Below are 27,183 nucleotides of genomic sequence, written 5' to 3'. Positions count from 1 at the left end.
TTACATATTTCTATTTATTTTATAAAACGTCATGAATTGTTTTAAATACCTATATTTTTATTACATTAGTAGTATTTTATAAAAACGTTAACCACAAGAAAAAAAAAATAGATGAAAAACAGGAAATTACTATGTTTAAACATGGCGTGTTATAATATAGTAAAAGTTGATACCACTGAATAGATAAATATATGAAAATAATGTATTTACAAAATAAATTCAACGTTTTACCATATAATAAAGCAAATAACAAAAATAGAACCAGAGTGTGGTCCCGTGGCTAGTGTTGTGGACTCGCAGATCAGAGTACGTGAATCGAAAACCACTTGAAAACATAAAAATAAAAAAAAGTGTATGAATAAACGTCTAAAGAAAAAATATCAACCAATTTGTAACCTAACTAAAAAATAATCATAAAGATTTAAGAAATAAAGTAAGAAAATCAATAAAACAATTTAACCAAAATTATATAAAATCTGCAGAAGGCAGCAGCAATAAACCCTGGAAAATAATACAAATTATCAAATCGGGAACAAAATTACAGTTAAAAAATAAACTAAAACTGGAAGATGGGATTTTAACAAGTGATGTAGAAAAAATATCAAATATCATCAATAAATATTACACCAATGTAGGGGAAAACCTTGTCTAAACATGTCAAGAAAAAGAAAAAAAATAGTACATTTTTTCCAAGACCAACAACGACAAAAGAAATACGTAAAATAATTGATTATCATACTTTGTAGTCAAACATTTTACTAAATGTTATTAAATATTTGTACTTACCCACTTATCGACTTTTCTATGCCTACCGGTTTCGAGACGTACCCGTCTCTTCGTCAGGACACCAATTAAACCAACATGCAAAACCCACCATACACCTTCACCATAGTTGTTCCACGAAAAAATAAAATCAACACAACATGCATTTTAATAAGCACATGCACACATAATTGATTATCTTTTAAATAAATGCATCACCAAGATATGATAATATCAAACCTACATTGATAAAAAATCTCAAAGCCCGGTCATTTAAAAATTAATTTACATACATTTAAAGTTAGGAATCTACCGGGATGAATTCGAAACACCAAGAATAACTCCTATACATTAAGGTGGAGATCAAACGGAACCAAGTAACTATCGACCTATAGCAATTTAAACTATATTTAAAATAATTTTCCAAAAATATATGCATAAACAATTAATGTGTCATATTTTTTTTTATATAGTATGTTTAAATCAAAAAAAAGGAAAAAAAAGGAACCGGAACCGCCCTAGTAAATTTTATAAATTATATAAATTATAAACAAACAAACATAGATGCTGGAATCCCCATCATAAGAGTAATCTTAGATTTAAAAAAAACTTTCGATACGGGACATGTTGAGACCACGATGAAAAAGTTAAAAGACTTTGGAGTAAAATTTCAAGAATATGAACCACTGATATCGTGCCTTACAGATTTGAAGCAATATACTTAAATAAATGTGAGGGAAATCTCAGGGAAGTACATTAGGGCCTTAATTATTTCTGATATATGTAAACGCACTGTGTAACTTGAATGTTGATGGACGCATTGTAACTTTCGCAGATGATACGGTGCTTTTATTCCATACTAAAAGCTGGAAGGAACTGTACAGTAAAAGTGAGAAAGGCTTGGAAAAGACGAAAACATGGCTAGATTATAACTTACTTACACTTAACGCGCACAACACAAAATATCTGACTTTTAGCATAGACAAACAGAATCAGCCAATAGAAAGAACCCTTAAAATTCATGAATGTACAAATGCAAGAAACAGCGATTGTGACTACCAAACTATAGAAAAGGTCGATCATACAAAATATCTAGGTATGCACATTGATAGTTACTTAAGATGGAACATACACGTAGATTAGACAGCAACCAAACTAAGAAAAATGATATATTTATTTTAAAACATTAGAAACATCCTAAGCAAAACTACTTTTATTATTGTATACTATACTCTAGCACAATCAACTAAAAGTTACGGAATAATAGGATGGGGAGGAACTAGTAGAACCACATTAGAGCCATTAATGAAAGCACAAAAAGCCTTACTAAGAGTAGCCAACAAAAAGCCTTACCAATACTCTTCAACATACTTTTTACAAAGACAATTTAAAGACATTTCCATCAAAATCCTTACAGACATAATGACGGACAACAAATTTACGACACTAGGCAACGACAATAGACAATACTTCTGCTCCCAAAGAAAAAAACAAATTAGGGACAAAGACATTATACTTTTCTGGCCCCTAAGCTATACAACTTTTTAAGCAAGGACATATTGGTGAACAAATTGAAAATCAATATTTTCAAAACTAGAGTACATAAATAGATTTCTAAAAAGACTAGACAAGAAGCTGAGGAATATGTTTTATATAAAAGAATATAATTTTAGTTTCTTGAAAATCCTTTTTCGTTTAATTGATGTAGGTATGTTTTAATTTTCTCAATATTTTTATATCCTTTGAATTTTCACACAATTAAGTATGTACAATTATGTATAAAATAAATAATACACTGACACTCCGGAACGTGCCTGTGGGCCAGTGGAGTGGCTACATCCATAAAAAAATAAATTATATTGAATGTACCGTACCAATTGTATAAACATTTTTGCTAAGTATGTATTTGTATTTTATATTGGGTTAAATAAATGAATAAATAAAATGCCAAATACAAACGGTAAATTTTGGAGTACAACAAAGATCTATTTTGGGCCCACGATTATATATTTTATATATTAATGACTTATCGCAATACTGTAAAGGAAAAATTATTATGTTTGTCGACGACATTGGTCTATTCTATAAAAATAGAACTGACGTATAAACAAACAATGACAAATGACAACTAACTGAAATTGAACATGTCAAATACTTAAGACAACGTAGATAGATTGACACGGACAATGACCATTCATATCAACAATTTAATAAACAAAGTGGCGACATTATCGAGTCTTTTTATTTTAATCAAAATGTTTGTTCCAAAAACGGAAAACATTATAATGTATGAAGCCTATGTAAAAACTAAAATATGTTATATGCAACTACTATGGGAGCAGGAAATTAAACTGACATAAACAGACTACAAAGACAGCAAAATAAAATATTGAGGTTAGTAAATGACCTATCTTACGACAACTAAAACACTTTTCAACAAACTTTTTCAATGTAACAGAACTAGAATCCTTAGAAATTATTTATAAATTAGCCACTGATGTAATTGTAGACGAAGAACTAAAACTTGAAAAAAGTTGTAGTTATAATTGGACACAATACGAGAATATCAAAACAAAATCATATACAACATTTTAAAGCGAGACAAGGACTGTCGAGACTAATAAACCGGAGACTGAAATTAAACAATAAAGTACCAGACAAAACTAAATAAAAGACTTGAACATCTTTTACAAAAAATGTTAAAAATATTATCATTTACAGTAGAATATTAATATAAAAATAAAAAGGATTTTGTTAAATGTATGTAATCCGTAATGGTATTTAAGTAAATTTTAAATAATAAAATAAACATAATATTCGTGGCACTATTGGCAACGCTGGGTGAGAATACGGGTGCAAATTGAAAAAAGTAATAGTTTTCTTTTTTGTGTAGACTTAAACATAAAAAGATGCAAGACTTCAGCGTCTGAGCGTGGGTTATTCCTTTTTTAATTGTTAAAAAGTTTATAGACCTCAAACCTACTTTAAACTGTACTTTACGTTATTCTGTTTGTTGAAATTTAACGATTATATATTAAATTGTACATTATAATAAGTAGTTCATTAATGAATTATTTTGTTCCATTAAAATATTTTTAGAAAAACCATTTCAAAGTATTGGTTTTACAGTAGGAGGTTAATTTATGAACAGTTGAGGAAAATATAAATTTGTTCACCACCCCTTTGCCCTGCTTTTAGGCTGTCATTGATATCTCTACGCCCAGTCTACGCTCGGCGTCTCGACGCTCTACACGTGGGTCGCCCGCGACGCGACGCCATGCATTTCAAAGCGGGCCACGAAACTATATTTTGAATATATGAAAGTCAAAGTGTTCAAGATCAAATTTTACGTTAGCTTTGAGTCGGACTAGCACAAAAGCATTATGATTTTGTTAATGTTATTACACATATTTTTGCCTTTAGTGAGTGGTTATTTAAATGTTTTTATCAGTCAGCCAGAAGTTATGAAACTCTTAGGTAAATATGAAAACATACAAATACTACTTGATTGTTTTTATTGTTTTTTTCATACATTAGTTGACATTCACCAATATCGAAATTTTTAATAAAGAAATTGAAAAAAAAAAGTATTTTATTCTTTTTGAAAGACAATTCATTGAATAAATAGTTAAACTTTTGGCAAATGCATTACGAACAATTATTTTTGAGTGATTTTCCAAATATGCGTTATTTTGTAAGCGCATTTTTTAAAACAAAATTAATCATAATAATGAATATTTCAGAAGCTTTTAAAAAGTTTCATTATAAAAATAATATAGAAAATCAAATATGCATTTATAATAGCCAAAAGAAAATATAATTTGAGAACAGTAATTATAGAAATCCACTTTGAATAAATTTCATTTGTTACAAAGCAGCTATTTAACCAACCAATGACAGAACACAAGCCTCGGAAATGCCTAGACTTTTATAATACCCTTAAAATAATGCTCTCTGCTTTTGTTTTAATACGTTTATACACATATGCATTGACAGAATTGTGCACAAACACCTACCAACACAAACGCTTATAACCAATCTATTATGTTACCTTTTCTTCTCTGTGCTATGCAAATATTTACTATCTTGACGACAATATGGAACTCATAGATCGTCTGAAACTTTTGCAGAATCAAACCATTCGCTTTATTTTTAATCTCAAAAAGTATGACCATGTATCTGCCTTTCACTCCGAACTCAAGTGGTTTCATTTTTATCAGCGCACAAACTTTCAATCTTTCTCACTTCTTTATTCTTCACAACCCTTGCGATACAAAATATCTTGCTGAGAATTTCTTTAACCTTTCTGATTATGGTATTTCACTTCGCTCTTCTCAGAACAGAACGCTTTCTATTTCTCGACAAAGCACATTATTTTTCAGATATTCCTTTTCTGCTCAAGATGCTTGACTTTAAAATAAGCTAACTCTTCATACCTGTAGCAATTGCACAGAAATCTTTAATCCGAGTCATTTAAAAAAAAACATTTCGTTTTCCAAGTGACTTGCTCTTCAAAGAATTCAGAGTACTGAATATTATTCAACAGTATATATTGAGAACGGTAGTGGTTACACACATAAATAGAGACATTTACCCAAGCGTAAACCACAACCATAATACAAGATACTCTAATAGGGATCTGATACTAAGTGAAGGGGTCAACACTGTTCTGGCATCGAGACAACACTATTACGTAGGCAAAAAGGTCCATAACCTTTTGCCAGAATCGTGGAAAGACAAGAGTGTTGTCAAGTTACGGAAGGTGTTGACCTCGCTCTTTCATGACATTGGTCGTAGGGAGTCAGAAAAGTTGATGCATGCCACGGATTGAAGAACCTTACTGGATGTCAAAAAAAAAAAAAAAAAAATAAGGAATAATTCAAAAAAAAAATATTTATAGATGACAACGATGAAGTTTCGCATAAATAAATTGTCTATGTTTTTATGAATGTATGTATGTGTATGAGCATGGGCGTATGTACGTGTGTATGTATGTACATGTGTATATATGTGTATATATATATATATATATGTGTGTATATATGTGTATGTCTGTATGTATATGAATCAAAATGTGTATCCGAATAAGTTTATATTTTGTTTGTCTGTGCTCTATATTAATTTGTTAACAATTATAATATATTAAAATGTAATTGCCTAGCTTGGAACGGGGTATGTACCCTTGTTAGCTGGGCAAAGTGAACATGGAATTGTATTTTGATAAAGAGTGTGAATAAATAAATAAATAAATACATAAATAGTAAATTTAATGACAAATAGTTTGCTTTCAATATTGCTGATTCCCCTTCGTGCTGTTGCGGGTATCCTAATCAGTCTTCTGAACACATCCTGTGGTCTTGTCCCTTTTCCCCCTACGATTACCAAATGGAGCATCTCGCTACTATCCGTGGCCCTATTATAGGTCCAGTCGGATATACAGATATGGTGGCTTCTAAAAAGAATTTCAAGGTTTTCAAAAATTTTAATCCCAGTCAGTGAAAAATTCACTTCCCTCTTTTCTCAATCTAATGAAGTGCACATTATGTACTTCTGGATGACTTTCTTTTAACACAAAGATGATGAGGCTACCATATTACAGAGAGCTCCTTCGGTCAGCTTTTCTCGTTCAGCAACGAGCAACTTTTCCGTGTATGTGGGCACCGCCAAGGAGACTTATGTCCTCAGGTGTGCGGTATGTGGTGAGGAAGCTACCTCTACATATAAAAATACACTTTCTCTTGCCACCTTCAAGAAACGCCTGAAATATTTCCATATATTCTTGAAACCCTGACCATTGCATTGTTTTTGAAAAATGTATTTTTAATAATTTTCTTTCTTCGGTTCCTCGTTCTCTCTCCTTCCAAACTCATGACCGGATTTCACATTCCTTATACTTTAATATGTATTACATAAAGTACTTTTCCTTAAGTTAATATGTGGAAGCCTTATTTTCCCATTAATAAACCGCTGTTGTGTTGTTTTTTAGTACAAGTTTTTGACCAGGCCGTTTTTTTAGAGGCTGAAAAATATTGCTTTTAGCAATAAGTCCACCAATGTACTTTTTCTTTGTGCTTGAAGATTAAAAAAAAAAAAAAATAGAAAATTATTCTGGAACATTATGCTGTGATCCTGTGGTCATATTAATGGACTCTTAGATCCACAATTGAATCTACTCTCTACCACAACGTTCCTATTTTTTAGCACAATTATTTACGACTTGTTGAAATTGATTCTAAAATTTATATATTCACTCAATAAAAAATCAATAATTGTTAAATATGATGTAGATATTTTGTTTAAGATCGATTTAAATAATTTATTGAAATACGATTCCGTGTGAATCACTATTAAAAAAATATAATTGGTCAAAAATAAAATCAAAAATAATAAAAAACTGTTTCATTACTCACACGTGTAGCTCCAAAACCGGCCAGTAATGTAATAAAAGTGTTTTATTTTGAATTTAGTAGTATGAATTTAATTTACGTTTGATAAACATAAATGAAAGTACTTTTATCAATATTCCTTAACTTAATTGTAAACACGCACTATAGCACAATTTGCAGGGTGCTTTGGTTGTTTTGTTGAGTGATGAAAAAATATATGCCCAGTAGCACTCGTGAGCATTTTAAAGTATGTGTGTATATGAAATAACGTGTGTATTTTTGTTTCTAGGATTGAATGCTGAGTTATATTATGTGAGAGATGGGGTAGTAAATACTTACGCCATGAATTTCATAGTTCCTGTTCCAGCCCACGTATCGGACTTAGAATTCTCGTGGCAGAGCTTAACGAAGCAACCGGTGAGTCATATTTTAAATTTGAATGAAATTCGGCAAATTGTTCTATTTATTTTCAATCGAAAATCCTGAAATCGATTGAAAATAAGTCCACCTCGTAATGTAGGGGTTGAAGTATTCTTAACTGGTACGGCTGGGATATAAGACCTACCGTGGGTTGCCCAAATGTGCTTCTTGTAACGAGCTTAGGTCATGGGCTAGCAAGCTAAGCGTAATGCTCCGTCAAAAAGTACCTGGGCCTCGATTATGATGGGAAGATAAAGACGCCATACCTTCAACTTGGCAATAAAGTTGAAGATAAATTATCTCCAGCGGTTACGAAGATACACTACCGACCCCCCACCTTTAAGTTTTGGGTAGGTACATCGATATGAAACAAAGGGAAGCGTACGTCACGGTACACATACCTACGCACTAAACTGAAAAAGCTTCAGTATGACGTCATAGTTGAAGATACAATTCTCCTAACCGATTACTAAGATACGCTACCGATCCCCCCACAATCAAGTATTGATGTAAGTACATCGGTTCGTATCGACAGGTCAAGAACCCCTCAATACGTTTATCTACGCATTAAAAGTGACAAAAATTTTGTTCCACTGAGCAATTTTTACTTTGGTTACGATTTACTTAAATTTTTCATTGTTTTGAGGTAGGCACTTTTTCTCTTAAAATACTATTAAAATATGAGAGAAAAATAAGTAAATTTTGAAGTCGAATTAAATTCTGTCATAACTGTCATAACGTCATAACGTTTTTAAAGTCCTCGGTTTTAAAACTAAATGTAAAGTTAAGAGAGTGTGGCATTTTTTTGTCTCCTGAATACCCCATATTTGGAGCATCTCCAGATGCACTGCACGAAGAGTATATTGTTGAGGTGAAATGCCCTGTATCTGATGCCACTTTTCGAACATATTTTACAGAGGGAAAACCCCCTGAAAAGTATATGGCTCAGGTGCAGCTAGAAATGTTTTTTTCTAATAAAACTAAAGCTCTAAACTGTGTAGCACATCTTGATTTTAAAGAATCTAGGAATGTTACACATTTGTTTATAGATATAAATAAAGAGAGTTGCTTAGATTTAATTGAAAAGTGTACAGTATTTTGGAATTAAGCCATTTACGATAAACTCAAACAGGTTAAAGTTTTTTTTATTTTTTAGTTATTTGTTTTGCACTTTATAAATACATATATACACAAAAATCATTGATAAGAACCATTCTGAAAGAAGTTACTGACGACTATCCTCAGTAAAATTGGTCGCAGAGTCTGAGGGGTTGATGGTGGTTGTTAGATGGCCAGCATATGTTCATAATTGAATTGTAATTATGTTTTTAGTTTTTTTTTATTGATTGAATTTTCGAAGATCCTCATTACTTTTTACTCTGTTTTCACATGATAAAAAATAAATATTGTTAACACAAATGGCCATGTTGTTGTTTTTATTAACAGCACTTGCACGTTGTAATACGTCAAGTGCACACAAACACTAACCTAGCCAATGACAGGTCATAACCCCTGTGTGCACCTAGATATCCATATTCCCTTCCATAAATCCTCCACTCTATACTTATTTAACTCTGTTGAGACACCAAAGAACATTTGTTTGTTTTGTTAAGCATTTATTGACAAGTTGAGAGCAATCTTAAGTTAACAAAACTGTTAAGGTTCAAAAATCTTTACATTTTTATCTTAAAGTTAAAAAGTGAAATAAAAAGAAAAACTGCGCTTTTCAAAAATGTATAGAATGTTAGTTGATATTATTTTAATATGACCAAAAATCCAGTAAAAAGAAATAAATGGGAAGAAATAATAAGGAATTCAATGAAATAATCTGATTGGGATCCATAAAAAAACAAATGTTGTTTGTACACATTCAAAAACAAACTTTTTTACATACAAAAAAATAACATCCATTCATCAGAATGCAACCCTGGTGATGGATTAAAAAAACATTTATGCCAATAACTTTTTTGTACTTAATAAATTGAAGATTATATTAGCTATAAACCTTTTTGTGGCAAATTTGTACATTTATCTGAAAACCGCAAGTAAATCGGTCCGATAGTTGTCCAGTCCATCGAGGACAACCATTCGAACATTGCCTTTTATATATTGATTTGTATTATTCTTTCATGATATGCATGCTCCACTTTCCATTGTGTTGATCCCAACACACAGGCCTCTTGGCCTTTAGACTTAAGGGTACGCTATTTATTGTTATCTTTATGTGAATAAATAAATATAATAAAAAATCAAAGGAGGTTAATATTTGTAGATATTAAATAATAAGTAACAAAATGACAGCTTTCAAAAAGAACTTGGAGTGCGGTTAGGAGAAGCAGGTGCCATATTCAACAGTATGAAGGCTGTCTGAAGATCGGGTATTTACTGAAAACCAAATGTCGCCTATATAACGCCTGCATAGCACCTATTCTACTCTACGGATGCGAATCGTGGCACCTCACTAGGGCACAAAATAGAAAAATTCCAAGTTGTGAGAATAGGTGTCTCAGAAGAATCTTGGGTGTGCGGTGGTTGACTTTGTGAGGAATGAGGTAATAAGAGAACGGACGCAGCAAACTCCGGTGACAACTGTCGTCAAGCGGAGGCAATACGGTTGGCTAGGCCATATACTGCGGATGCCTCCTGAAAGCCTTAACCACGCTTACCTACTTTACAAGGCATCAGGTTCTCGACGTCTTGGACGTCCACTGCTGACAGTTCGCCGGCAGTTTATGTCAGTACTTTGGGACGCGAACCTGATTTGGGAGGACGCAAAGGAGCTGGCGGCCGATAGAGATGCATGGAGGCTCTTTGTGGATATCATATACTCCAGCTAGGGAGCGGACATGGAATAATGAACAAAATGACACTTTCGAAAAGACAGTGTTTAATATTATTTGTACGTAGGTTTTTTTCCCACATTTGTATTAAAATTAGAATAGCATTATAAAAGTTTGAATAGGTTTTCAATTTATTAAGTTTAATACAACTTTCTGTTTTCGATTTGATTTGCCTCGTTGAATCGACACATGTATTTGATATGTCGTTAATTTTTTTATCCCAATACTCAATTTGTAATTCCAGCGAAATCCCCCATATTTACCTAGCAAAGGAAAGAGGGGGTTGGACGAACAGGAAGTCGGGCCATATTTAAACAGGATTCGTTCCCATGGCTACAGCAGACTACGTTAGTCGTCTGTCAGGATCTTTTCTCTCTGTTAAGTAACACTTTCTAGTACGATAGATGACTGACTTAATCAAATTAAAAACGACTGAACACCCGTTCCACTTCGCGAAACAGTGACAGATTTAAAAGTACAGTAAAATTTAAGCTTTGGTTCTGTAAAGCCTTTATTAAAGGAAAGTGAAAAACTTTTTACAAACGATATTTATTTATGGGGTGATGCAATGATGCGAATATATTACAATATATGTAATAACAAGCGGACCCATCAGATGTTTTCCTGCCCGAACGTTGGCTTGCCTGCTATAAGTTATTATTATTAGAGGAAATGTGGATGTTTAAACATGGGCAGAATGGTAAATAATACACAGTGTGTAAAGTGGCCACTTAAACCAGCCAATGACAGATCATAAGCACTGTAAATGCCTAGACTTCCATATTCCCTTTTCAATAATGTTTTCTCTCTCTGTTGCAATAAATTTTAATATGTATTACAATATTTGAGTTTGTCCAAATATTCGCATACAAAAGACTGGATTTCACCCCCTCGGGAGTCATTAAGATTAACAAATTACAACAGAGACCTTAAATAAGGGAATATGGAAGTCTAGGCATTCACTACATCCAGTCTTTTGTCATCCAGTCTTTTGTCTACTAATATTTGGACAAACTCAAATATTGTAATGAAACTATCTGGTCCAAGAAGAAGTTTAAAAATTGAAATATTGTTTTCAGGCGTTGCCTAGTATGTAAAATAATACAGTCAGATGAATTTCTTCACAACAATAAAGGTTTCAGCTCTTTCACTTCACTAAAATCAACAAATGGAAGAATATAAGAAATATGGATGTTCAAACATAGGCAAAATAGTGAATGTTACACATCGTGTAAAGGGCCACTGAAACCAGCCAATGACTGGTCATAAGCCCTGTAAATGCCTAGACTTCCATATTCCCTTATTTAAGGTATTCTCCATCCCTGTTGTAATTTGTTAATTTTAATATGTATTATATTAAACCCGGTAATATTAAAATTATTATTATTTATTTAATCTATCACCAGGTGGATGAAGACGATGAATACAGTTACGTGAGTAAAATAGAGCTAGAACCCAGAACGAGTGTTTTCGACTCGATGGTTACTCTCAGGTAAAAGTCCTGAATAGGGAAATCGAGTGGAGATAAGTTCTCCTCGTCGTGTAGTGGTCAGTGCATCTTCCTACTATTTTCGAGGTCCGGGACTCGATTCCTAACAGGGTGGACGCGATATATTTTTTAAAGGTTGCTTAAAATATTTCATGGTTCGTGGACTATAGTCCTTAATATATAGTTTGACTAAAATAACAGCTGTCAAACTACTGTCACTAGTGATATGAAATTACTGATCACTGATCAAATCGATTTTGTCAGTCATGCAAACATGAAACTCGCAAAAACAAGCCTATTATAGTGTGTTAAAGACAATTATTCACAAAAAAATACATTTATCCTTTTTTTATGAACAACATCGCATGAATTATTTTTTTATTCGATCAATTTGTCCCATCTCTAATATTTTTGCAAAATGATGTAACCTTGAAAATACGTCGTAAATAATTAGGTTGATTTTAGATTTACTTAGTTTTAAAGCTGATTTTATACATTTATGTTGATTTATATGTCAAGTATTGTATTAAAAAAATGAATTAACATGCCAGATACAAATGATTTTTCGTGTGTCAAAATAAATCACTTCTTAGACGTTACTACAAAGTTATGTCGTCCAATTTGCTGACAACTGACATTCTAATCAAGCTATATTTTAAGGACTATAGTATCTGAAGCGTAAGACTGATCACGCAAACTTCAAGTAAAAGATGAACAAAACACGCCGCATTTGGTTTACAAATGTAGTGCCATGTGCACTGCAAAGTGCAAAAAGCGAAATGATGATGATATTATTGATAACGTGTATAAATACATATGTATCTCTGTTATTTCTAAAAGGCAAGAAGCCGAGTATTATTTAAAAATAAAATTGTAAGTTTAATGTCTTCCTCGTTCGCCATATTATCTGGGATCATATTACTCGGCTCGACTCGGGATAAATTGAACAAGAGCATCCTTAGAAGAGATTATATTATGATTTTATGAAATAAGAAGCGTATTGCGAACAACTTCTACTCGGATCGAGAAGCCATGCAAACTTCCGATTACTTTACAACAATTTTTAAGGGATTGAGGATTGATTTCAACTAGTGAGTAGTGTTTACAGTTTTCATTGTCGAATAGTGACCGACTGAAGTTTCGGTTTCGGCAGGTTCGGCCAGTTTCAGTCAACAAAACGAGTTTCGGCCGCGGTTTCCGGTTCGAATAATTGACTGAAACTTCGTCGGACAGGCGTTTTCAATTCTTCCCCCCGCCGATTCATAATATTTTTTACAAGCAGACTTTTGAAAAGACCTTTTTTTATGGATGTATCCCAAATAAACATTACTTTTTATAAATAAAAAAAAATTACCACAATTAAAAATATTGCATTTTTATCCATTCAAATAATGACTCATTGATTTCCATTGCCCAAGATAAAAAAAAATATAACTAGATTGAATTTGTGATTTGTTGACCATAGATAGTAGTTCTATAATCTTTGATATTTGTATTTTTGTTATTCCTTTACAATAAAAATTTAAAGTTCCTATAAGTTAAACCGGAGGATGTTAAAGAGCTCACCCCTACCTAATAGCTCGTTACTTTACGGATCTGGGCTTGGAGGGGGAGATTTAGCAAAATGTAAACTCTCGCCTTCTACGCAGTAGCCAGGCGTTTTATAGACTTGGGCTCGGAGGGCGAGAACTATTCACGAGGACCCGTCACAATAGATCTTCACAGGTCGCAGTGACGTCAGAAGTTTGCATAGCACTCACCCCTACCAATAAAAATAAGAATAAGAGGGCATTGAAGAATTGTTGCATATGTTTTATCGACGGTAGAAGGAGAAAAGTTGGTAAGCGGCTTGTAGTAACATTACAGAAGACCCAGTTAAAGTATTTTGAGTTAGTAAAAAAATATCGTGTTTAATTATGTAGGTATTACGCTAAAATAAAAGGTATTGATTAGATTTTTTAATAAATAAAAAAAAAATGTAATTGAAATTCTCGAAATAGTGGAATGATATGACTTAAGAGATTCCAAAAATAATTCTCAGGCGGAAGGCGTGTAATTTTGTTAATTGTTAATTGGAAGACCTGCGTAGATACCATTGGAATAATCGGACTCTGGACACTACAAACGAATTTATCAATTGGTGGACGGCATCAACCGGCAAACTTTTGTGTATCCATATAATTTGTCTCAGAGAAAGATCAGAATTAAGGAAGATTCCCAGTAGTTAAATGGTGGGTAAATCGATATTCTTTATATCGAGTAGTGCCTTATCCTGAATCAAATTCTGTCGTCTGGCTGAGGACATTCACGGTTGTTCCGTTATAGACATGTATCATTCATTCATAATTCCCTTTTTGCACCTAATGGCGCATTGGAACACCAATCGCAGCGTATCTGGATCATTCTTGTTACATAAAGGTAAGATGATCAGTTTTACGCTTTACTCTTACTCCTACTTTATAGACACAACGGAAAATGATAATTTAAGCCTCTCGTCCACTACCTCATTTCTTATTTGGGTCAAAAATATAAATGTCAATGTTCTTTTTTCCTGATAAACATTTAATTTGCTCTCGTATTTTTTCATAATTTAATAATCAACTTTAATTTAATAATTGTTTGCTCTAGATGTATTATTTATCTTTTATATTTCTTAACTTTAGATACTTTACTATTACTCATGTTTTTTTTTAAAACCTTATAACATTCATTTTTATTTGCACGTTTAAAAAAAACATGTTTATATATTATATGGATCTACACAATAGATTTACGTATTCTAGATTTAGTATACCCACGCACAGGCTATGCCTATGTGGGATTCTTTCGTTTTCATGTAAAGTGATATATTATGTAATAAAAAATTTACCAAATGTAAACGCAGAAAATGTAAATATAAATAAAAATATTTCATGTCAACCATGTCGGGAATCAAACCCGAGACCTCTCGCATGGTAGGCAAACGCGCTGACCATTACACCACGATATCGACAAAGACATGTTTAATGTTAGTCTATTTTCAGCCATCTAGTTTTATATTTTCTCAATGCATCTATCAACAATTATATTATTTTTTCCGTACATATATTTACATTAAATTTTAATCACAAAAATACACTTAAAAATACATCTTAAAATTGAGGGCATTCGAAGCAAAGATAGCAAACCCCCGCCCCACTTTGGTTACATCGAGAAAAATAACAAAAACTGCTACACTAATGCAAAAGAGAGTCTTTATGTTAGAAATATTATTTTTACAGAACTTCAACTTTAAGATACTAATAAATTAGCTTAAATAGAAACGTTAATTCAAAAACTTTCTTAATACTTGTATAGCACGGCTATTTTAAAAAATTAATTCTCAAGCCTGTCATTGGTCGAATAAAATTGCTGATGGATATTGCTATATTTGCTTCCAAACACTTTTTTCAAACCATTAGAAGTATGATATTAAAGTACATTTGCAACTAAACTCGTGATTTTTTTAAAATATAAAGTTAATAAACTACAGAATGACATCACAACCAAAAAAAAATTTTTTTGGAGGTTGCTATCTTTACTTCCAGCGCCCTAAATTAAGCTATAACATAATTTGGAAAAAATGCCCACAAAGACTTCAGCGCCTGAGCGTGGGCCATTCCCTTTTTAATGATTTATGAGTTTATAGCAGAGTTGTCTCGTAGCATCGACAGTGGACGGTTGTGTGTTTTGTTGTCAGTGTGAACAACAATATTTCTTCGGTGCATTGTACTGGATTAGTTAAGTTATAACTCGACATCGAGGGAGGAGCGTTCGATAAGTTTTCGATTTTTGATTATTATTTGTTTTTATTTAATTTCTGTTACCGTGTTCTTTTTCGAATTCTCGTTGTTTTGGGCTTAAGTATGGATGATCCTGGAGATCCTCCTGATCTTGAGCATAGGAAAAGACCCAGGGCACCTAGTTCCCCTGATTTGCAACCATGCAAACTTCCCTTCCCTGCTCCCGACCTTTCCTCTCCGTCATTTACCTATTCGGATAATGCTTCTGGCCCATTCTTGGTGTTCGTTCAATACCAAGAATCTTCAAAACCCCTTCACCCTAACACTTTTGGTAAACTTTTGTATACCAATAAAATTGGTAACATTATATAATGAGGTGTGAGAGTGGAAAACAAATTTAAAATTTCCTTGACATTTAAGACTGCCGTTGCAGCAAACAATTTTTTAACATCCAATTTTGTCGTTACTAACTCCCTGAAAGCCTATGTACCGTAATTTAAAGTAACCAAATTAGGAATTGTAAAAAAAGTGTATCTACAGATCTTACAATTGAAGAAATTATTGAGTCAATCGAGGTCCCTTATGGATGTGGTAAGGTATTTAAGGCTCGACGTCTTAATTATAAAGATAAATCTTGTGAAACTGTGACATGGAAACCATCTCAGTCGATTATTTTTGACTTTCGAGGGGCAAACATTACCCAACGTCTATTTGTTTTCTAATTCTTTAAAAGTGGAGCAAAACATTTTTCCAACTATTTTATGTTTTCAATGTTGCCGCTTTGGCCACACGAAAACACAATGCCGATCGATCCCTAGGTGTTACAAATGTAGGGAATCTCACCTCGGAGAAGTATGCCAGACTGAAAACATTAAATGCGTTAATTGCAATGGCTCGCACAGTGCCTCTAGTTTTTCATGCTCAGAACTGACTCGACAAAAGAATATAAAGCATACAATGGGCGCTGGTAATGTGACGTACAAGGAAGCTTCCAATTTACATCCCACATCTGTCATCATCATGCGGAAAAAACTTCCAAAAATATTAAACGCGTTTCAACTCCCATCACAATGGTTTCGACTCCTATAAAGTCTACTGCTGTAAATTCAAGACATGTTCAGGCATGGAATTCAAAGGAACATGAATCACTTCTCTCTTATCGGAATAGACAGGCGTTTAATACTGCGGATGGCTGTGCTCTTCAAAATAATGCTTATACCCAAAACAATTCATCGAATTCAACATCATCAGAACTTGTTCCATCAAATATTTCCAGTCTAATTGATTCTATTGCTAAACTTCTACTTACTTTGATTTCAAATCTAAATTCATATCAACCGTCCAACGCCTACAATTAATATAAAACAGCCCAAGGTTGTGGTGCGGCATTTTATATTCCAACTTTTCAATTAAGTAGACTTTTCATATTGCTTTCCGATTCCTCAGTTTTTACTGCCGAGTGCATTGTACTAAAAGAGACTTTAATGGAAGTTATACACCTTGAGATTCCTATGTCTATAATATTTACTGATTCCCTAAGTCTGATCAAAAAGTTGAAATCTGAAATTTATGGCAGTAATGATGGAGTAATTTGTGAACTGATATATCTTATATTTTTTGCGTTCGAGAGAAAGATCCTTTCGCATATCGGAATTTCTGGAAATAAAAGAGTTGATCACTTAGCGAAGGAAGCATGCCTTCATTGAAGCATCCCTCACTCCTTTAGTCGTCCTACTGATGATTGTGTACCGACTATAATTAATAAAATCAGATCTGAGTGGACAATTTTCTGGCAGAATTCTTTGACTGGGTTGTTTTATAAAAGTATTCAATGCTCCATCCCCATAACACCATGGTTTGAAATCGAAAAGCAATCAAAATTGAACATCTCTTTAATATCAAGAATGAGAATAGGACATTATCTCGTTGCATTGAATTTATCGAGAATAGGTGTCTTAACTTCGGTAATGTGTCTTTGTGAAAATGACGATGAAACATTAGATCATCTGTTCTTTGACTGTCCCCTCTACGACAGAAGCGAATTCCTTCAAAATATTTGTGAAGAATATAATACGTTCCCTCTTAACGTAAATTTTTTACTCGCCCAGAATGATTTGGATACTTATTTACTTCTGACTAAATTCTTTAGGACAAATAATAAAAATATTTGAATTTGTTTAATATTATTTGCTAAATTTAAAAAATAAGTTTAATTGAATGTCCTTCTTTACTTTTGGCCCAAAATTTCACGTTATGTTTACGTTTAATTTAGACGGTAATAATATTTTATTGTCACATAACCCTTTCATACTGATTTTAACTACCTCACATTATATTATGTTTTTTCGTGGGTATGGGTTTCTTTTTTTTGTCGTTCACTGAAGCGTATATTCTTTAAATTTCTTATTCTTGTTTCTAAGAGCCAAAATCACTCGCAAACGAGTGGAGGCGTATAAAAAATAAAAAAGTTTATAGGATGTAAATATGGTATGACATAACCATGAAAAGAAAAACAGGAGTAATATATTATTTATAACAAAAACAGAATTTATTTGCCGTATGTATTTTATTTTTATATAAAAAAAAATAGTCTTTTTGTGTTTTTTTATTTTTAATTTTTGTCTATCTATTCCTTCTGTCTTAATCAAAGATCATAAACCTAATTTAAACGGTATCAGTGATTTAACATTTTGTAATTCCTTAGGTAGAAAATTGAAGGATCTTGCACCAACATGTAAGGAGTGCCTCAGTGCGAAATTAGTTCTGCATCCTGGAACTGACAGTACACGTTAGTACAGTATATTCCCATATAGCACGCTTCTCACGCTTGCTTTACAATAAAAATAAATCTGTGTATCATCCGCATAGCAGTGAAACCGTACGTTAACAACAAAACATCAAAAGAACATTAAAAATTCTGATCATCTAACTCCGAGGTTTGATCCTTATTAGAGGATACGGAATAAAAACTAAATACTGAACTTTCAACGGGAATCCTTAAAATTTACTTATAAATAAGCCAATCATGTTATTGCAGACGAAGAACTAAAACTTGAAAAAAATGTAGTAAACATGCACACAATACGAGAATATCAGAACAAAATCATTCAAACATTCTAAAACACGACAAGGACAGTAGATACGAAAATTTACAATAAACTACCAGACAAATCTAAACAAAAGACTCCGACAACCTTTAGAAAAGGCGTTAAAATATTACCTTTGACAATAGAGTGTGAATTTTAAAAATAAAAAAATATTTTGTCAAATGAATGTAATCCGTAGGGGTTATAACGTAAATAAATAAATTTAAAATAAAAGGAGAGCCTGAAAAAGCACTTAAAACAACAATATCAGATATGTGCGTGAGGTAAATTATAAACCAATTTGAGAGTAAGCCATCCACTCAGAATCTCTGATGTTTAAATAAAAAATATTACAATTGACCTTATCAAAAGCTTTACAAATCTTTATATATGGCATCCGTCTTGCAAATTGTTATCGATGCTGTCACTCTAAAAATGGGCGTATCGGATAAGATTTGTTGTAACAGATCGTTTGGAAAAAACGTTTAGGAGTAACCACTAACCACGTCCCTAAAACATTGCGACATTCCATTTAGATTTTATTCTCAAGTCCATTTATATGGTTTAGACATATTAAATTTTGAAACCCCCACTTGAGTTTTTTACGAATTGGACCTGTCCAATAAACGCGTTCTACCAGGATAGCAGCAGGGGTGAGAGCTGTTGAGAATGCAATTCATTAAAGGTTAAGTTTGTCACCACCCACCGCCCATAACTCCCCGGTCTTACTCCACAATACTTCTGTGATCCTGTGACATGATTAGATTTATTAGAAATTCCATTGGATTTTTTCTTTCTTTATTTGGAAATTACTTTTCGAAGACGGAACCAATCTAAAAAAAATCTACAAAAAAGTAATATGTTTATTTACTCAAAAAATTTCCTCTCAAAACCAAATGTTTAAAACCGGTTAGAAATACCACCGTCACTTCTTAAAATTAACTTATTCAGACCAACTTTTGACTACTTAATTAAGAACTGCCTAATGATTTCTACAAATCCATTATTTAAAATCCACCACTGTTTTCAATAACTGCCTAGATTCCCCAAAGACAAATACATATTATAATTTAATGAATAAAAAAAATAAAATATATTTAATGCATTAACTTTGTGATCAAAGCATTTTGCTAAATGTTCTTAAATATTTGTACATACCTAATTACTTACCGACCATTGTGAAGGTGTATAGTGGGTTTTGCACGTTGGTTTAATTGGTGTCCTGACAAAGAGACAGGTACGGCTCGAAACCGGTAGACAAAGAAAAGTCAGTCAGTGGTTATATACAAATATTAAATAACGTTAAGTAATTTAATTTAATATTTTACTTCACAACAGGCCAAGAAGCCCAATGATAGAGATGAATTACAGCACAGAACACCTAGGATTGAAAAAAAAACAATTTATTGTTTAGTTTTCTCACTAAAATTTAATCCGGAATACCACGGTGGGCCACATTAAAGCGAATCGTAGGCGGAAATTCAAAATGCCCAAAGTGACGAAATGTAAATTATTGAAGAGACTGAAAGGAAAATAAAAAAAAATCATAGTCTTCAGTAATAGGGAAATATAACTTTTATTATAATTAAAAATGAATAAGGGTCGATGAAACACCGTCGAGTAAAAATAAATAAATTTGTGCTTATATTAGCAGTATAAATATTTGTTTGATTATAATTTTAAATTCTCGCCGAAACGGCTCATTGCATTAACCACGCCCCTAAAACGTCACGATTCGGTTAAATTGTGACCGTTTACATTTATATAGAATGTCGTCACAATCGTCAAGGTCAAACATGTGCGTTTTTGCAGAGGCGAATTTTTTAACAATTTTATTAAAAAATATGGATGAAAACATTTTCGCACAATATATTGATTTTGCCAATACAATTAATTTTTCTTAATCCATTAAAAATGTTTTTATCGGTATTCGTAGTATGTGATATTCCCCTATTAAACGCTAGAGAAATCTTGACGAAAAACGAAGCGAATGTGAGATCTTTCATAAAAAATATCCATTTCTATTTGATATTATTTTTACATGACGTCATCCTTGATGAGATTTTTTTAATACACGTGCACGATTAAAGACTAGCCATCGCTTTTTCTAAATCTTTTAGACTGGCAATATGTTTTCCTCCCAGTTTCGTATAAAATCTAGACTTGGGACTGGTAAGATTTACGATACTTCATTAGACCCCGTAGATGTAACCTGAAATCGTTTTTAGGTTCCCGTGTAAGCCAAGCTTTGTATAATTTTACTTAACCGTAAGATATAGTTTCTGAAAGTTTTATTATCTTGCCTAGATAAATTTTATTAGTAGATAAATTTCACTCTGTTTATTACTTTTTAGTTTTTTTGGAGCACACAATTCCATATTTTCGGATTAAAAGAATTACACTTAATCCGATTCCTTAGGTGTAGTTTATAATTATTCCTGGGGGTAGATACTTTTAATGATACATTAAAAAATATATATATATTTCTTGTTTTGTTTTTCATAGCTTCTATTCTACTTTTTTTTCATTAATAGATTCATATTTAGATAAAAAATAAAAAAACTTTTCACAGATTATATTTTTAAAATCATTTGACTAAACATAATGTTGATTATGATTTTTTCCATAGTTTTATGTGGATTATTTGAAATATAACAACATATGACTTACTTTAACGATGTAACAATTAAAAAAAAAAAAAAAATCACATACTTAGACTACGTTATTCTTTGAAAAAAAATAAGATCACTTAATTATTACCAATTCGAAAAGTAAAATTACAAAAAAAAACATAAAATCACAAATAAGAAGAAGCACGAAAATTAAAATGTTTCAGGCGTTCCCTAGTACGTGAAATAATTTATCCAGATTAATCTCACCCACATCAATTAACCCACAAGGATTAAACTCTTTTACCTCACAAAAGTCAATGAACGGGAGAGTTGAGGAAATGTAGATGATTAAACACAGGTATAATGGTGAATGTTACACAGTGCGTAAAGTAGCCACCTAAATTGAAAGTAATTTAAATAGATTGATTCAAAGAAGAAATCACGTGTTAAAAATAACACACTGTAAAAGGAGGCTAGAGACATGTATATTTTATAGGCCCACAAATTTTTAATTCTTTTTTTACTGATAATATTTTATCGATCCCAAACTTTCAAAATTTTCCTTTTTTTTAAAAAAACACGCACTACTCTGGATTTTAGCTAAAGATATTAATCTTTTTTTCTAAGATATATTTTGTTGCCCTTTAATTATAAGGAATATTTTTATGTTTTTTTAATATTTTATATTTCCTTTTTTAATTAATTAATTACTAAAAAATAAAAAAGACCTTTTAATCTTTTACAGATTTTTTTCCCTTTCGTATATTACACAAAAATATTATTCCTGTCTATTTATTAAAGGAGCAAAAATTCATGAATATTTCTTGTATACCCACGAACAGGCTACAATATTTTTGTTTACTATTCTCACAGTTAATATGTATATCATTGCTACGTAATTATTCTTTATTTTGTGAATCCTCTGTTTTACCGTTTATGTATGGGTGAATTAAAAAAAACAAATAAAAATCAGCCAATGACGGGTCAGAAGCCCTGTAAATGCCTTGACTTCCATATTAAATTTAGAAAATGTTTTCTTTTTCCGTAGTCATAAATAAACATCACTTACTTTAACAAAGTTGTGATTAAAAATGAGGTAACATAAAATAACTTGCAATTTTATTGAATAATATATACATTATTTTTAAAATTAATTTTTCAAAAACATTTACAAAATAATCTGAAAATAAAAGTCTATAATTCATACAGGCAACTATTCGGACTGCCTAGGTTGTACAGCTGGACGAATTAACACCTTAGCTGCCCTACTTCGCCAAAGAGCCTGGAGCCTATGGGAACGCCTGAAAATCTCTAATAAGGCGCTTCTCTTAGCTATTGCAGGGTGGATCCACTCACCCTTGTTCGAGCAATGGCTGGATATATTGAGACCACCATAAGTGCTTCAAATATAAATTTTTGTTTTATATGGTAGAATTGGCTCTGCACTATATGGCAATTTTACTGGATTAAAAAAAATAAAAATAACCTTCTATGAAATGTTCATCATCTCTGTTAAAATATGTTAATATTACATATTATTTAAGTTATATTTAGTAAAAATACTACAACATGGACTATTTCCTCATTCTAGTAATGAGATAACCCTTTTAAAACATATTCACCGCTCTAATTTGTTTGCCTTGTATTTCACAGTTGTAGCTGCTTGACCGTGAGATAATCTATCAAAGACGCTTCTTCTTTCTTTAAATTTAAATTAAGATTTAAAAGTGACTATCTTGACATTCGAGTTTTCCCCTTTTCTTTCTTCTTTTTTTTCCATCTCTTCTCCTCTCTTCATGTACCTAGAATATGTCCACATGCTTCTTATTTTCTCAAATTGAACAGCTTGGGTAGGTAGAAAAAAATGTCCGCCCTTATATATATATATATATATAGAAAGTGTAAAATAAATAAACAAGTGTTAAGAGTTAAGGGATTAATACATTGTATGTAATAAATCAATCGTTACTTTCCAGCACAGCATTCATTGGTTGAAAGTTGTATCTTCAGGGCCGAAATGTGAACAGCAAGTTTAATATATTTTGTAAAACACATAAGTTGGGCAAATCGCTATTTAAACTTTATATTTACATAGTTAAAACAATATGTAAACAGGTGCCAAAACACCATGACAAGATTATTATATAACTTAATTATACCATATAATGGCGGTTCTATCTATCCTATGGGACGCGTTAACACCAGATATCAGATATTGAATTAATTACAGGGATTATATAAGCATTGTGTTTGTTGATCCCCATGGAAGCAGGGAGAGCGGTTTAAGGATGGAGTTAGGGGTTGGAGGATTGAAATGGGAAGATTCTTTGTTTACTGAACGTGAGAGCATTAGGAAGTCTATTTATTTAGTCTGGGTATTTGTTGAAGCTGGGCAAATTTAATAATAGTTTAATTGCACATCATTTATGTAATTTCAAGAACTTCCTTACACATAAATATAAGGATTGTAATAAATACGACACGCGTATAATAACAGCGGTTAAAATCCACCGAGGACAATGAGGAATTTTCGTGGTATTTCAAATATTTTTTACGTGTTAATAGGCTATCAAACAAAACAAAAAAAAAACTTTAATTGTAATGAATCGTATTATCAGCGCTGTGATTTTTTAAAGCTGTGTTATTTTGAAATTACTTCGCCTGCTGCGTCACAAGTTTTCGTCTATGAGTTCTGCTGATTAGTAAGTTGTCTTCCCGGAAACAGGAAACCTATCTATCAACTCTATAATTGGTTGATTTTGAAGAACTTGTGATGTAGTTCTTTTTCATTTAAATATTTATTATTAATATTTTAGTGCGTTTTCGAGAACATTCGTCATACATTTAGAGTAGAATTTCGTTTACCCGAACTCCAGTCATCCGGATCGTCATCGGGAAATAAGAACTTACCGATAAGCGTATGCGGGACCTCACTGTTTGTCAACGAGTTTCTTCGTCAAAGCAATTAACTTTGCTGGACGTGTTTAATAAGATTTTAATGTGCTTCAAATTCGATGTGTTATTTCAAAAGCATAAAAAAGTGATCTTACAGTAAATTTGGCGTTTTCTTTCAAAATATTGCCCTAATTTAATGGTTAATCAAATTATTCGGATTTTTGTATACCCGGATAATGTTTGGTATTCTCCCGGAGCCGTATAAACACGTGATTATATAACCACGCGTTGTGTCCTGTTCCCGTGTTTTCACGTGGTAGACCCTGTATATGTGTGTACATTGCAATATGGCTCTCTTTAGAAAGGCCAATGTTGGCAAAAATAAAATACAAAAATGACTTATCAAATTGTTTAAAATAAATATGAGAAGTTTCAATTGATTGCACCCAGTATTTTCATAATTATGTCACTTTTAAGAAACCCTACACAAAAACTTAATTTCACAAAAATGGGCCGGGCACAGGAAAAATTCTATGTGTATTCGGCCGGTGATCAAAGTGTTAATCTGGATGATTGGAGTTTTAATGCTAATACTGTATTTTTTACCGCGTGCAATAAAATATTTTTTGTATACAATTTCCCGTAGGGCTGAACTTCCTCATTCGTAGATAAATATTTAAAGAGAAAGTTATGCCTGTTCATAGTGTTCATTAATTAAAATGTAATTAAAAATTACACAGGTGTGGAATTTTTTTATTTACGCATTTTAAAAGTAAGCATACTTTTCAGCCAATATTGTCCAAGGATATCATTTTTAGCATGGTATGCCATAACTAAATTTACCATTGACCTATTCGATACCAATGTTCAAATTCGTTTATCAAATCAATCTTTGATATTTTTCAGTACCAAAATGTTGTTTTACACCTTCATGTTATGATAGATAGTTATACTTTGATTATTCATTTAGCGTTGTCATTTGTCGCGCAAAAAAAGTGGGATGTGTTATATTTTTACCTGATCATAGTTTCTCTAGAAATCACGAGTGACAATTGACTTACAAAATAATTTACGTAAAAACAATAATTTGGAAAGGTATATCTATTTATATAAATAAAAAATAATTATTTTTCGACCGGCAGATTACGCCATTTCAAATTTGGACTAGACTTTGGTGTCTCAATTCTCATATAAAGAAAAGTATCGAACTATTTTTAATAGTTTTTAATTAAAGGTAATAGATTGAAAATGAAGATAGTGGAAGCAAATCTTAATTTTTTGTTTTAAAAAAGAAACAAAAGTATTTTAAATCTCATAAATTTTTGTGACATTTTCCTTTATTTCTACGTAAAAGTATCTCTTCGGCAATTCTTTAAAAAAAATTGTTTTTGAAATATTTTAGTTTAGTAGGTAAAAACAACTTATTACAAGGTACAAACACACTTAATGTCTAGACTTCCATGTTTCTTCGTTAAACAGGTTCCCTTCCCTTTAAACCAATATATTTCAGTTTTTTAATAGTTGTTTTATGTTTTGGTCTTACAATATAAATAAAAATAATATTTTTGGTCCTAAATTGATTTTGTTATTGTGCTTTATCAGAACATAGTGACGAAATTGGTTTTATTCATTTTCTTTACACAGTTTTATGTTTTGTTTTTCAGCTCCCATACGTGATGTCAGTTCTCTATGAAAGCCAAGATGCTTTGTTTCCTCCCCAGGTGAACATATCCGAGAAAGGAACAGTTCCCGTGACGGTCCAAACATTCAGGTGAGATATGTTTTAGTATTCTTCCAGAAATGAGGAAGTTCAGTGATTTTTTTATTTGTTAATATACTATCAAACTAAGCCAAATGTATCGTATTATCGTCGCTATGATTACAGATAATTTTAAAATTACTCCGCCCGTGAAGCAGTAGCCAAAATACATTAAACTTGGCTATCCGGAAAAAGGAAATCAATTACAACAAATAACGATGCTTCTGTGGAGGGCATCACCACCAAGCCGTGAAGTTGGCAGAGCCAAACGCCGCAACGCGTAATCCGATGCAACATCAGCTACGTTTCATAATTTGTCAGAGCTGACGTTGCATCGGATTACGCGTTGCGAGCCAAAGCGGTGTTCGGCTCTGCCAACTTCACGGCTTGATGGTGAGGCCCTCCACACTATAATTGATTGGTTATTATTCACTAGAACTTTTTTCATGCATTTTAAAGAGCTCTGCCGAACAATAAAATGCATGAATCTTTACCGCGTGTAAGAAAACGTTGTTAATGTCCGATTTCCCGTAGCATTGAACTTTCTCATTACGTTTTTACGTTTTTTCCCCTTATTATTAAAATTTATTGCAACAGAAATGGAGAATATTTTTAATTTGTCAAATGTGCCACTTTATACCAGCTATGAAGAGTTTTCTTGCCATAGGTGTTACGAGATTCCAGGTTTGAGTACAGACACGTTGGAAAGTGAATTTTCCACTGTGGGATTCCAAATTTTACTTGGCTTAGTCATTAATCATCACTATTGGCCCCGGGTTCATATTACAATCGGGAGCTAACAGAGATATCTTCAATTATTTAAAAAATAAAATCGAAATTTCTGTATGAACATCCTACAGTGTATCCTGCAGAATGCAGTGGTATGCTGGGGAGGAGCTTGCAAGTCAAATCTACATCCACTTTTGAACGAAAAACAATCGCTAAAATAACATTTAAAAAACCTAGAACTTACCCGTGAAAAGAAGCTTTTGAAAAACTAGATATACTCTCAATTGATGATATATTAAAAAAAAGCATCTCTCAAAACAAACGTTTAAAGAAAAAACATCATTAATTTACGAAATTCTCAGAACCCAAGATTTCCAAATGATTTCATTTCTTGCGAAGATGCAATTCAACTGCAACATTAATTCATTATTTTTTTTTTTTTTT

The 27,183-nt window shown here is 32.1% G+C and overlaps 1 long non-coding RNA gene across 1 annotated transcript; it reads left to right on the top strand.

Moving 5' to 3' along the window:
• Positions 1–4,013: 4,013 nt before the first annotated feature.
• On the top strand, positions 4,014–25,981 carry LOC148285674 (uncharacterized). Its single transcript, XR_015825159.1, has 3 exons — positions 4,014–4,239; positions 7,438–7,565; positions 25,916–25,981. It is a non-coding gene; the product is annotated as an uncharacterized LOC148285674 (long non-coding RNA).
• Positions 25,982–27,183: the final 1,202 nt, after the last annotated feature.

Source organism: Micrasema longulum, unplaced genomic scaffold, assembly GCF_059751315.1.
Source record: "Micrasema longulum isolate JH-2025_06_02 unplaced genomic scaffold, ASM5975131v1 h1tg000015l, whole genome shotgun sequence".
Lineage (NCBI taxonomy): Eukaryota > Metazoa > Arthropoda > Insecta > Trichoptera > Brachycentridae > Micrasema > Micrasema longulum.
Note: the sequence above shows the minus strand (reverse complement) of the source record. Positions and strands in the feature narration are given on the sequence as shown.